The sequence below is a fragment of the Patella vulgata genome, chromosome 6 (assembly GCF_932274485.2).
Source record: "Patella vulgata chromosome 6, xgPatVulg1.2, whole genome shotgun sequence".
Lineage (NCBI taxonomy): Eukaryota > Metazoa > Mollusca > Gastropoda > Patellidae > Patella > Patella vulgata.
This window is the reverse complement of record NC_065884.2, coordinates 37619404-37629476: the sequence shown is the minus strand read 5'-3', so window position 1 is coordinate 37629476 and position 10073 is coordinate 37619404. Positions and strand designations below refer to the sequence as shown.

General features: G+C 35.6%; 1 long non-coding RNA gene across 1 annotated transcript; it reads left to right on the top strand.

Moving 5' to 3' along the window:
• The first annotated feature begins 601 nt into the window (after window positions 1-601).
• On the top strand, window positions 602-6190 carry LOC126825467 (uncharacterized). The gene is made up of 3 exons (XR_007681992.2): window positions 602-982; window positions 1376-1428; window positions 5944-6190. It is a non-coding gene; the product is annotated as an uncharacterized LOC126825467 (long non-coding RNA).
• The last annotated feature ends 3883 nt before the right edge of the window (window positions 6191-10073 follow it).

Below are 10073 nucleotides of genomic sequence, written 5' to 3'. Positions count from 1 at the left end.
AGAGCTACCAACTCGCACAAGCAAAAGAATTAAAAAATCTCAATGAAATTGCGCCTGTTGAAAAAAAATTAAGTATCTATCCTTCCTATAGGCGCAGGACGAACTTGGCAAATAGAGGATATTGAGAATATTGAACAACGATTTTCGGAGTATGCTCGTTTCTTTTTTTAAATTAAATTTATTTGTAAGAGCGGGGTGGGGTCTCATAGCAGGAGTATTATTCATGGTGTGCCCTGAGCCACATGGATGTAGGTTTCACTTAATAGCTTAATCAACTTAAGATGCATTCAAAAGTTAGGGCATAGTACGTTCGTGGTGCGCCTTGTGCCACACGGATATCAGGATATCAATAATGCGCTCTCTCTTTCAGACAAGACTTATTTAATTTTTGTATTTACTTTTTTTTTTTTATGATTGATGTGTTTATATTATCATTCTATTCTGATTACCTTTGAAATGGTTATTTATTTATTTATTTATTTTAAAAAAAAAATTTTCCAATTTAAAATTCGTTTCGTAATGTTCGACGGTTCTTTTTTTGTTAAAATAAAATGGCTTTGGCGGGCGAACTGGATTACGGCAGCCAATGAAATAACTCCATTTAAAATTGGTGGGCTTCTCTCGTCAGTATGCAGACTGCCGCCATTGGGTGAGTACTTGATTGAAATGATGGGAATGAAAATTAAAACGTAACTTTTATCCACAATGCATTTAATATATGAGTTGCTTCTATGGCACATCGGTTGTTTATGTAAGTGAAAGGGCAATGCTATTATTGATTTACAGGCCATGCTAGTTTCAGAGGGCTCTTACGGTTCGTCGTCATGTTAGATCTACATAAATATAATACTAATAGTTTAAATAGTTGTGATTTTCCGATTTCATTCATATTTATTTTTGTGGGCGGCTGATGACTAACGATTTTTTACTTAATTTACAGTTGCTGTAATCATAAAGGTAGAATCTGTTTTTTAAATTTCATGTAAGTAACACGTCTATCGTACTTAAACTCTGTAAATATTTATAATATTAATAATTTGCTTCACCCCTACGAGTACGACAAACAAATTGAACTGTTGGCGTTGCGTGGAAAATGATCGACCCACCAATATTAATTGTCAGGATACGGTTCTCAGCTCACGTGAGAATGTGTGTGTACACACAGGGCACTTTTAATATTTGGTTATATGAGTAGGAATGACGTTTCAACATTATTTCTTACCTTTTTTACGAATGAGAACGTATCGAGGTTAGACATGCTTTCACCGACGTCCGCGCTTGTAACCGACCGTTTATTAACCACCGTTATATTTATTTAAAAGGCCTACTTTGTTATTTTATGTTAATTAATAATATCGTTTTTGATTTATTTTAGGTTATAAGTATAAAGATCTTATTTGCTACAGGCCTAGAATTTAGTAATTACTGGTAATTTATAAATTATAGATTTTAGTATGGATGTTTATGTATTTGGACATTCTTTGGTCAGAAAATTGGAGACACATTTAGGAAATACAGTAAAAACGGAGAATGGGGAGGGTAAAATACATTTTGTATTTAGATCGGGAGGGACAGCTCCAAACTTGATGGGAATGGTAGATGAGATCCCCGCAAATGTACGTGTTGTCTTTTTGCAGACCGGGGTGTTGGATGGCTGAATGGTTAGCGTGCGCGCGCTGTATCATAATGTCAGTCATTGAGTCGACTGGCGTGGTTTCGAATCCCCGGTTGTACGTGGCAAGGAGTAGGGTCGCCTGTCCAACCTCGTGGGTTTTCTCCGGGTCCTCCGGTTTCCTCCCACTGCTAAAGACCCCTACGCGCAACTGAATTATGTAAATAAAATTAAAACCAAATGTTAGTCCCGAAATGACCTAGTTTGTGTCGAGTGGACGTTAAACCCCATTTCTCTCTCTCTCTTTTGCAGACCGGGGGCAACGATATTAACCCCCATCACCAACCTTTGCAAACCGCAACAAATATAATGAATTTGATACGAAGGGTTTCTTTTCGGTGTCCTGGGGCTGTACTATTTGTTGGGTCCATTTTTCCACGCTTCAAACCACGGGGAATGTCACGTAAGTTCTATAACGAGCGGAGGGTAATTATTAATAGAATCGTAGCCGATCAAATCAGTCAGTTGGCCCGGGTTAGGTTTTGGGATAATTGCAGAAAAGTGCGCTGTAGTAATTTAAAGAATTATGCTGATGATCAGGTACATGTGAATTCTCTTTTTTCAAAATCGGCCATGATGGTTTAAAAAATGGGTTTAAGGCGCCTACAGTAGGGTTCATTTAAAATATTTCTTGAAATATTTGTTTTATTTAATCCATGATATTTGTATAATTTAGGATTGGTGTCTCGTGTTATCCATGGTGTGCCTTGGGGGGCCATACTATATACCGGAAAACAACCGGAAAACACCATTTTATACTAAATACCGGAAAACACCGGAAAAACACTAAATACCGGAAAACACCCTAAATAGGTAACCCGGAGCCTGGTCCTCTGTGTGCGGTTTTGGACCAAGTGAGCGCCGATGAAGGAAGGTCAAGGTCATTACGATGTTCGTTTAACAAATACCCCCCCTCCCCCAAAAAAAAAAAAATTTCAGATTTTTTTTTCTCCAAAATTTTGTTGATGCCTATTATGTTTTGAATGTTTTAAAAGACGCAATCAGTCTAACTCCATCATTGACCATATTTTATTTTGTATTTTAATTTTAGTTTTCAGTAAATTTTAGTAGATTTCAGTATTTCAGTAGATTAAACACAGCCCTCTGAGGACCCCCGTTATATGCCGGTTGCGCCGGTCTCCTGATTCTTACCAGTAACGCTGGCATCAGGGTGGTACAAATTAGTGGAAGGCACGATTAGGCCAACTCCTCCCTAGGTAACAAAAAATCACATCATAAAACAGCAAGTATCATCAAAAGCGAGTTAATAAATCTCTGAATAGTTCGAGTTGAAGTTCCAGGTTTAACCGCTATGTGTCCTAATCACCAAACGAAATGGATGCCACGCAATTCTCGGACAGGCTGTAATCTGAAAAGTGTCTATCCTTTCCAAGAGCTATCCATCTCGTTGGAAGGGCTAAAAATCTACTTGTTTCTGAGCTTACTTTCATTCCAGGGTCAATATAATCACTTGAACCATAATAATATTCAACATATTCCATCATATTCCGAGGGCCGCACACAGGATTTTTTTCTGGATTACTTTTCGAGCTTTTTTCCCCAACTCGTTGACCAGTTTTCCTTGAGAAAACTCCAACTTTCGCCCAATTGTCCATGAGAAAACTACATATTCTATCTTACTGCATTGACGGCAAGTGGTAAGCTGGACGTCTTTGAAAAGGGTTGAAAAGGGTTGATCGATAAATTTTCAAGGAAGCAATTGTTGTTTTTGTTTGTGAAATAGAGGACTCTAGCCGATGAGGCTACTTTCCCCCCGAGAACCTCAGGCAACCAATTTGTTTTATGTACTTCTATCGTAATAAAACATTACTTTGTTAACCACTTCCTGGTGGCTGATCGAAGACTCACACCGAATGCGTATTCGGAAAAAAAATGTCCCCGAGAAAATGTTTTTTCCGACAATTCATATTCGAGATGTCTTCTGTTGCACAACTTATGCTGCACTGTGTAAGAACTTGCATCCTTTGATCTGAAGATTGTAGATGGAAAAGTATCATTTGCACTATTTCAAAGTAAACCTGCATTTTCATATATCATCCCGTAATTTGTGATTAATGACAATGACTGTGGAAATAATATGGCTTGAGGAACGGAAGATCTATGTTCGTCACGTGACTGGACAATTCCACCCCCCCGTCCCACCCTGACGATGATCCCTCACGGAGCGGCGCGGCACGCTCTCTAAAAAAAATCTCGGGCACAGTTTACTCTTCTAAGTTTTCCGGTAGCTATTTAGTAATGCGGATTTTGGTCCTCGTGTGTGGTTTTGGACCAGGTGAGCGCTGATGAAATAAGTTCATTAACATATAAGCGAGCGATCGCCTACGGTCAAAGAAAAATTTCTTTTCAGATTTTTTTCAACAATTTCTTCTCCCAAATTTCTCTCAAATAAAAATTCAAATTTTTTTTCCAGTATTTTTCTCTGTAAAATTATTTTCTACGGAATGTTTTTTTTGTAAAACCAATTTTTCGGAAAAATTTTGGAGAAAAAAAAATCAGATTTTTTTTTGGGGGGGGGGGGGGCTATTTGTAAAACGAACATCGTAATGACCTTGACCTTCCTTCATCGGGGCTCACTTGGTCCAAAACCGCACAGAGAGGACCAGGCTCCGGGTTACTTATTTAGGGTGTTTTCCGGTATTTAGGATGTTTTCCGGTATTTAGTGGTTTTCCGGTGTTTTCCGGTATTCAGTATAAAATGGTGTTTTCCGGTATTCAGTATAAAATGGTGTTTTCCGGTATATAGTATTGCCGTGCCTTGGGCCACATGGATGAAGAGAGGTTTTTTATTGTTTTTGTTTGTTTTTTTTTAATTGTTTTTTTTTTTAATTTTTTTAAAAGATGAGATACTATCTGCAACTGATAGATGTTTTTGATTTGAATGGGATATCTAGTTGGCAACCACCTTATATTCTATAGTCTTATTAAAGTAGGATGTTCTATGGTAATCATGTGGTTATTCAATGCCAATCAGAAAGTATTTTTATGCAGTTGAGGATACTATTTTATCTCCTTTGGAAGTGGAATGCTAGGTTACGGTTTCTGTATAATTCTTAGGGTTTAACCCACATGTGGACAGAATGATGTATGGTTGTCACTGGTGTCTGTTTTTAACTTCTTTTGGTACTTGTGTTTACATCTTAATTTTTTTTAGGCTTTTGAGGAATCGGGACTCCGGTGAACTAGCTATAGGAACGAGTACTTTGACATTTTTTTTTTTTAAAAACTGACTATTTTCTTTAACATAACATTATGCAAGAGCTAAATCTGCCAATTGCAGTTCTTTCTTTACACATTGAATTTTATATGAATTATTAATTAGACATTAATTAACTTAATGACATCGCTAGCATGCGATATTTACTAGATTAGAATCCGGGTGGCTGCTTCTGATTAAATAAAAAAATGGATAATCGAGACTATGTTTTTTATCGTACCAACATTAGTAATGGTGATTGAGGCTAGGCCCAAAATTCAATCGCTAAATACTCGGTTCAAGGTGAATCAATTTTCAGCAAATTCCCTTTACATTATCTAGTTTTTAACTATTATAGTCAGAACTACCAGCTCTTTATCTAATCTCCCATAATGTATCTTTAATATTGCATAAGTATAATACATCTACAACTTATTACTTTTTGCCAACCTTTTATTTTACACAACTTATTGTCTTCTCTTTTTTTTTTTAGTCTTGGTTCTAGCAGATGTATTGTATTATTATTTTTATAAACTTGCTGGGATTATTTGTGTGGTTAGTCATACATGTAAAACTGTATTTAAGAAAATATTTGAAGATGTGTGAATGTAGCTATTCCCATATGTTTTCATCATTATAATAAGTAATCAAAATCAAAATGTAACTTTTTTGGAGATGTACAGTTTGGAATACTTGATTAATGCGTTGTTGAATTTGATATATTTTGTGTAATGGTATCAGTACTTCGGTCATGTAATTTTTGGGGCTTGATAATATTTTATGGGAGAAAACTGTTTGGCCTGAATTAAGCAGAAACTGTATCATTGCTGTGGAATGGGTGTAGGGGAGCAGGGAGCCCATTTTTTTTTTTTTTTTTTTAGTTTCTGATGTGTTTTAGTTTCTGAATCTTGTGTTTGGCTGTTGTTTTTCACTGCTTATTTTTACTTCAATGTAAATGTTCTTTTTCTTACAATTTTATTTTATCTTAATATTGTGCAACCTAACCTAATTAGACTAGATAGGTAATTTAATACCATGTGTTTCTTCTTTTTAGTTTTCCATTTAAAATTTCTGCAATTTTGAGGTTGCGTAACTTTGAAGTAATGGATGAAGATTTTTGAAGTAGACGACATTTGGAGCTATGTAGTTGTTCGTTTCAGCTGCGATTGCAGATTATTTTTGTTGGGAGTGAAGTGTTTTTTCACAAATGAAATAATATAAACATTCTTCGCGTACTCAACACAGGACTATTCCTTGTATCTACAGTTATATAAATTGTTTAATTGAAAGAATTTGTTTGTTGTCGGTCAGAAATCTAACACCACTGAAACTATCAGTGATCATCTAAACAACTTGAAAGATGAAGAAGAGTTTTACATGTAATGTCGGCAGAAGTGCCCCAAAGGCCCAGTCAACATTAACAGGAGAAAGCGTGCTAATTTATATTCTAACCATCCTGGGAAACAGGAGTTGCGTCCCCCCTCCCCCCCCCCCCACACACATTGTTAATAACTACTAGGGTTGGAAAAGACAGTCAATTGAAATTCAAGATAGCATGTGATTAAGCTTACTCATCAACAGAAGGAAACGCTGATCCTGGGTCATGTTATCTCCTTTTCACCACCAATTGCGAATTTAATGCAAGTGTTGGAAAAGACAAATATCAAATTCCAACTGCCAAGGGATCTTTTACTTGCCTGCCAATGTATAAATGGGGCCTCTTTTTTTGACCCATCTGAACGACTAGACAGCTGTCCACTGACAAGGGGAAACCATGCCAGAAAATCTGGATGAACTTTCTCGGCCAATGCAGGGATCGAACACCCGGCCTCCACGCTAGCGAGCCAGCGTCTTAGCCTCGTGATCCCCCGCTTTTGTTAAAAACAAAAATGATAATGTTGTTGCCATGGCAACCACCTAAACTCCTTCATATTTTAGTCAAAATTGTACAATTTCCATCAATTGATATTACACTGGTGTTAAATATATGAACTGCTTTCTTTAAATTATTTTGACAACTTTATCATTGTCAACAACGTTGTTGAAAATGGTACAATATTGCATTTTTGGGGGGGGGGGGTTGTTTTGTTTTTTCCATTTTGGTTGCTATAACAACAATATATGAAATTATATACAAGGGTAAAGATATGTAATTTTAAAAAATCACAAACTTTTTGACCTGTACACAAAATTTCACTTGAAAATCTCAATTCCTTCACATTTTTATACGCCCACATTTTCATGTGGACGTATATTGTCGTCGCCCCTGTCCGTCCGGACGTCCGTCCACAATTGTTTGTGAACAGTCTACAGGTCACAATTTTTATCCGATTTCAATGAAACTTGAAATATAGCTAAGATCTCGGTTCCTTTCGATATTGGCATGTATCGGACGTAACTTCATGGATTATGGCCCCTGATTGTACGAAAAATCACGTTTTTGGCTTGTGAACACTGTAGAGGTCACAATTTTTATCCGATTTGGTTTAAACTTGTAATGTATGCTAATAACCCAAAGATCTCGGTTCCTTTCGATATTCGTGCATATCGAATCGTAACTTCTGAATTATGGCCCCTGATTGTACGAAAAATCGCGTTTTTAGCTTGTGGACCCTATAGCGGTCAAAATTCTTATCCGATTTGAAAATGTTTGAATATATCACAGTTACACCCTAAGGTTGGTTGAGTTAGAATTTCGTAAAAATCAAACCAAAACTGACAGACAAAATGGCCACGCCTCGTAGTCAAATAGCATTAAAATATGGTATATCAATGTTGTGGAGCCTCTAGAGGTCACAACTTTCTTTTGATTTTGATGAAACTTGAAATGTAAGTTTATATCCCAAAGATCTTGGTTCCTTTCGATAGGTTGTCAACTCACTATTCTCACACTTAAAAATCTTTACACCGGAAATAATAACACAATTACCTCCCTTGTTTTCCTATTCCCCACCACGGAATAGCTATCTTCAAACGTTTGAATTTGAAGTTGAAAATGATATTTTTGCCAATTTCTCAACTAGCAATGGTGAATTATAGGATTAATAGGATTATTCTTTAACATGTTAGGACTGTTTATAGATACCATCTATTTTAGGGCTTTATTTTAATACATTTTAATAATATAACCTAGAAATAAGAAAATGTAACTTTAAGCTTGAGGTCCCTCTAGAGGTCACAATTTTTATCTGATTTAAAAAAATGTGTGAATATATCACCATTACACACTAAGATCTTGGATCCTTTTGATAATCGCAGATACCCAAACTTAACTTCCTGGATTACGGCCCCTGATTGTTCGAAAAATCACATTTTTAGCTTGCAGATTCTCTAGAGGTCACAATTTTTTTTTCCAATTTTAAAAACCATTCCACCATAATGAACGTTGAATTTGAATTTCGGGAAAATCGAAATGAAACTGCCCAACAAAATGGACGCTCTTTGTACGCAAATTGTGTAAAACTATGCAATACGGAGGTTGTCGACCCTCTAGAGGCCACAATTTTTATCCGGTTCTGATGAAACTTAAAATATATCTTTATATCCCAAGATCGCAGTCCCTTTTGATATTTGCGCATTTCAGACCATAACTTTCTGGATTATTGCCCCTGATTGTCCAAAAAATCATGTTTGTTTTTAGCGTGTTCTCTATCCATCTCTTGCAAAATGTGGGCGTATCCTGTCTGGCAACCGCTGGTTCTTGTTTTCTCTTATCTAGTGACATTCAATTATTTTTTAAATTGTCAGATACCCTGTCACAGTTTCATATAACAACTTTTGGTCTTTGAAGGAATTATCAGTGAGCAGAAATTTGCCCGTGTATCTGTTAACCCGTTAAATGCGTAGGGCGTTATATTACGCCTGGTCAAGGAAATCTAATTGAAGGAAGACAACTCTATGATTAGTTTTAATAAGGTTTCAAACTACTATCATTTGTATTCAGGAATAAAAAGATCCAAAAATGACGTTTTTCTTCAAATTAATTACACAATAGGGGGTAGTTAACGTTTTAAAAACTACACACTTAACGGGTTAACGCTGGTTACTTGAGTCAGTTATCTTGAAGGATAACTCGTGTTTTCCTTTTGCTTTTGTCAATTCCATTTCTTCAAATCTTCATTATGTATCTATCGTAGCAATGATCTCAGAGTTAAAATCATTTGGTATGTGTTCAACCAGTTCTATCACAATATTGTCCTTTAAAGAGACATATATGGCACAACTATTGTATGGAGAACTCAAACTCTTAATAAATGTGGGTCAATCGTCCTAACAATTTTTGAAGAGCTTTTTTATAGGAGCAATTTTGAGTTTGATCAAATTTAGGAGTACTTTTTTTGGCTCCTCCAAGACACTTAAACATGCACGACTGATATGTTATGTAAAATTGAGTTTGGTAGAATATACATAAGATTCAGAATATCAAATAAAAGAAAACAAAACCCAGTTAATAAATTTTATACATACAATTTTGTTAACAATGTACATATATTTTTTACAGGAATCTGGCCATTAAGAGTAAACTCTCCTCAGTATGATAATATGTTAGTTCTATCATTTGTTGGACAGACCAGGTAAATATTTATTAAATCTACATAGGCGTATTTGCAGCAAACTAGAATGGACCAGCTACCATTTAGCTAAATTTGAAACTTAGCCAAAACAATGTGGATATAAAGCTTAAGTCTTTAAAACAGAATTTTACGAAGTCCATCAAAAAAAAAAAAAAAAAAAAATTAAATATAAATTCAACAATATTAAAAAGAAGAAAGTTACACCATGGGTAACCAAATATTTTCCCCATTAACCTAATTTACAGACTTTAGCGCAAGATACTTCTATTTTAGAGACTATCACCTGTATGTCTAAATTGTTCGATAAATCAAAAATCGTGATAACCCAGAAGAAGTGTAAGGCTATTGTTCAAATGATATAAGTGAATAGACTGAAAACACCTGAAGGTCTATAGTTGACAGTGATTTTTATTGAGAATGCAAACCATGTAATATATACTAGACATAAATGTAAACCATGTGCTACAGTTGAAACCACCACTCACATTACCAGTATAGACTTTTTATATTAAGACTAATTGGTTAAATTTCCATAGTTCTTATGTTATTGTCCCCTGGTTGATGCTTTGGGACACGATAACTTTAGTTCCAATTAAGTGAGAGTGATGAA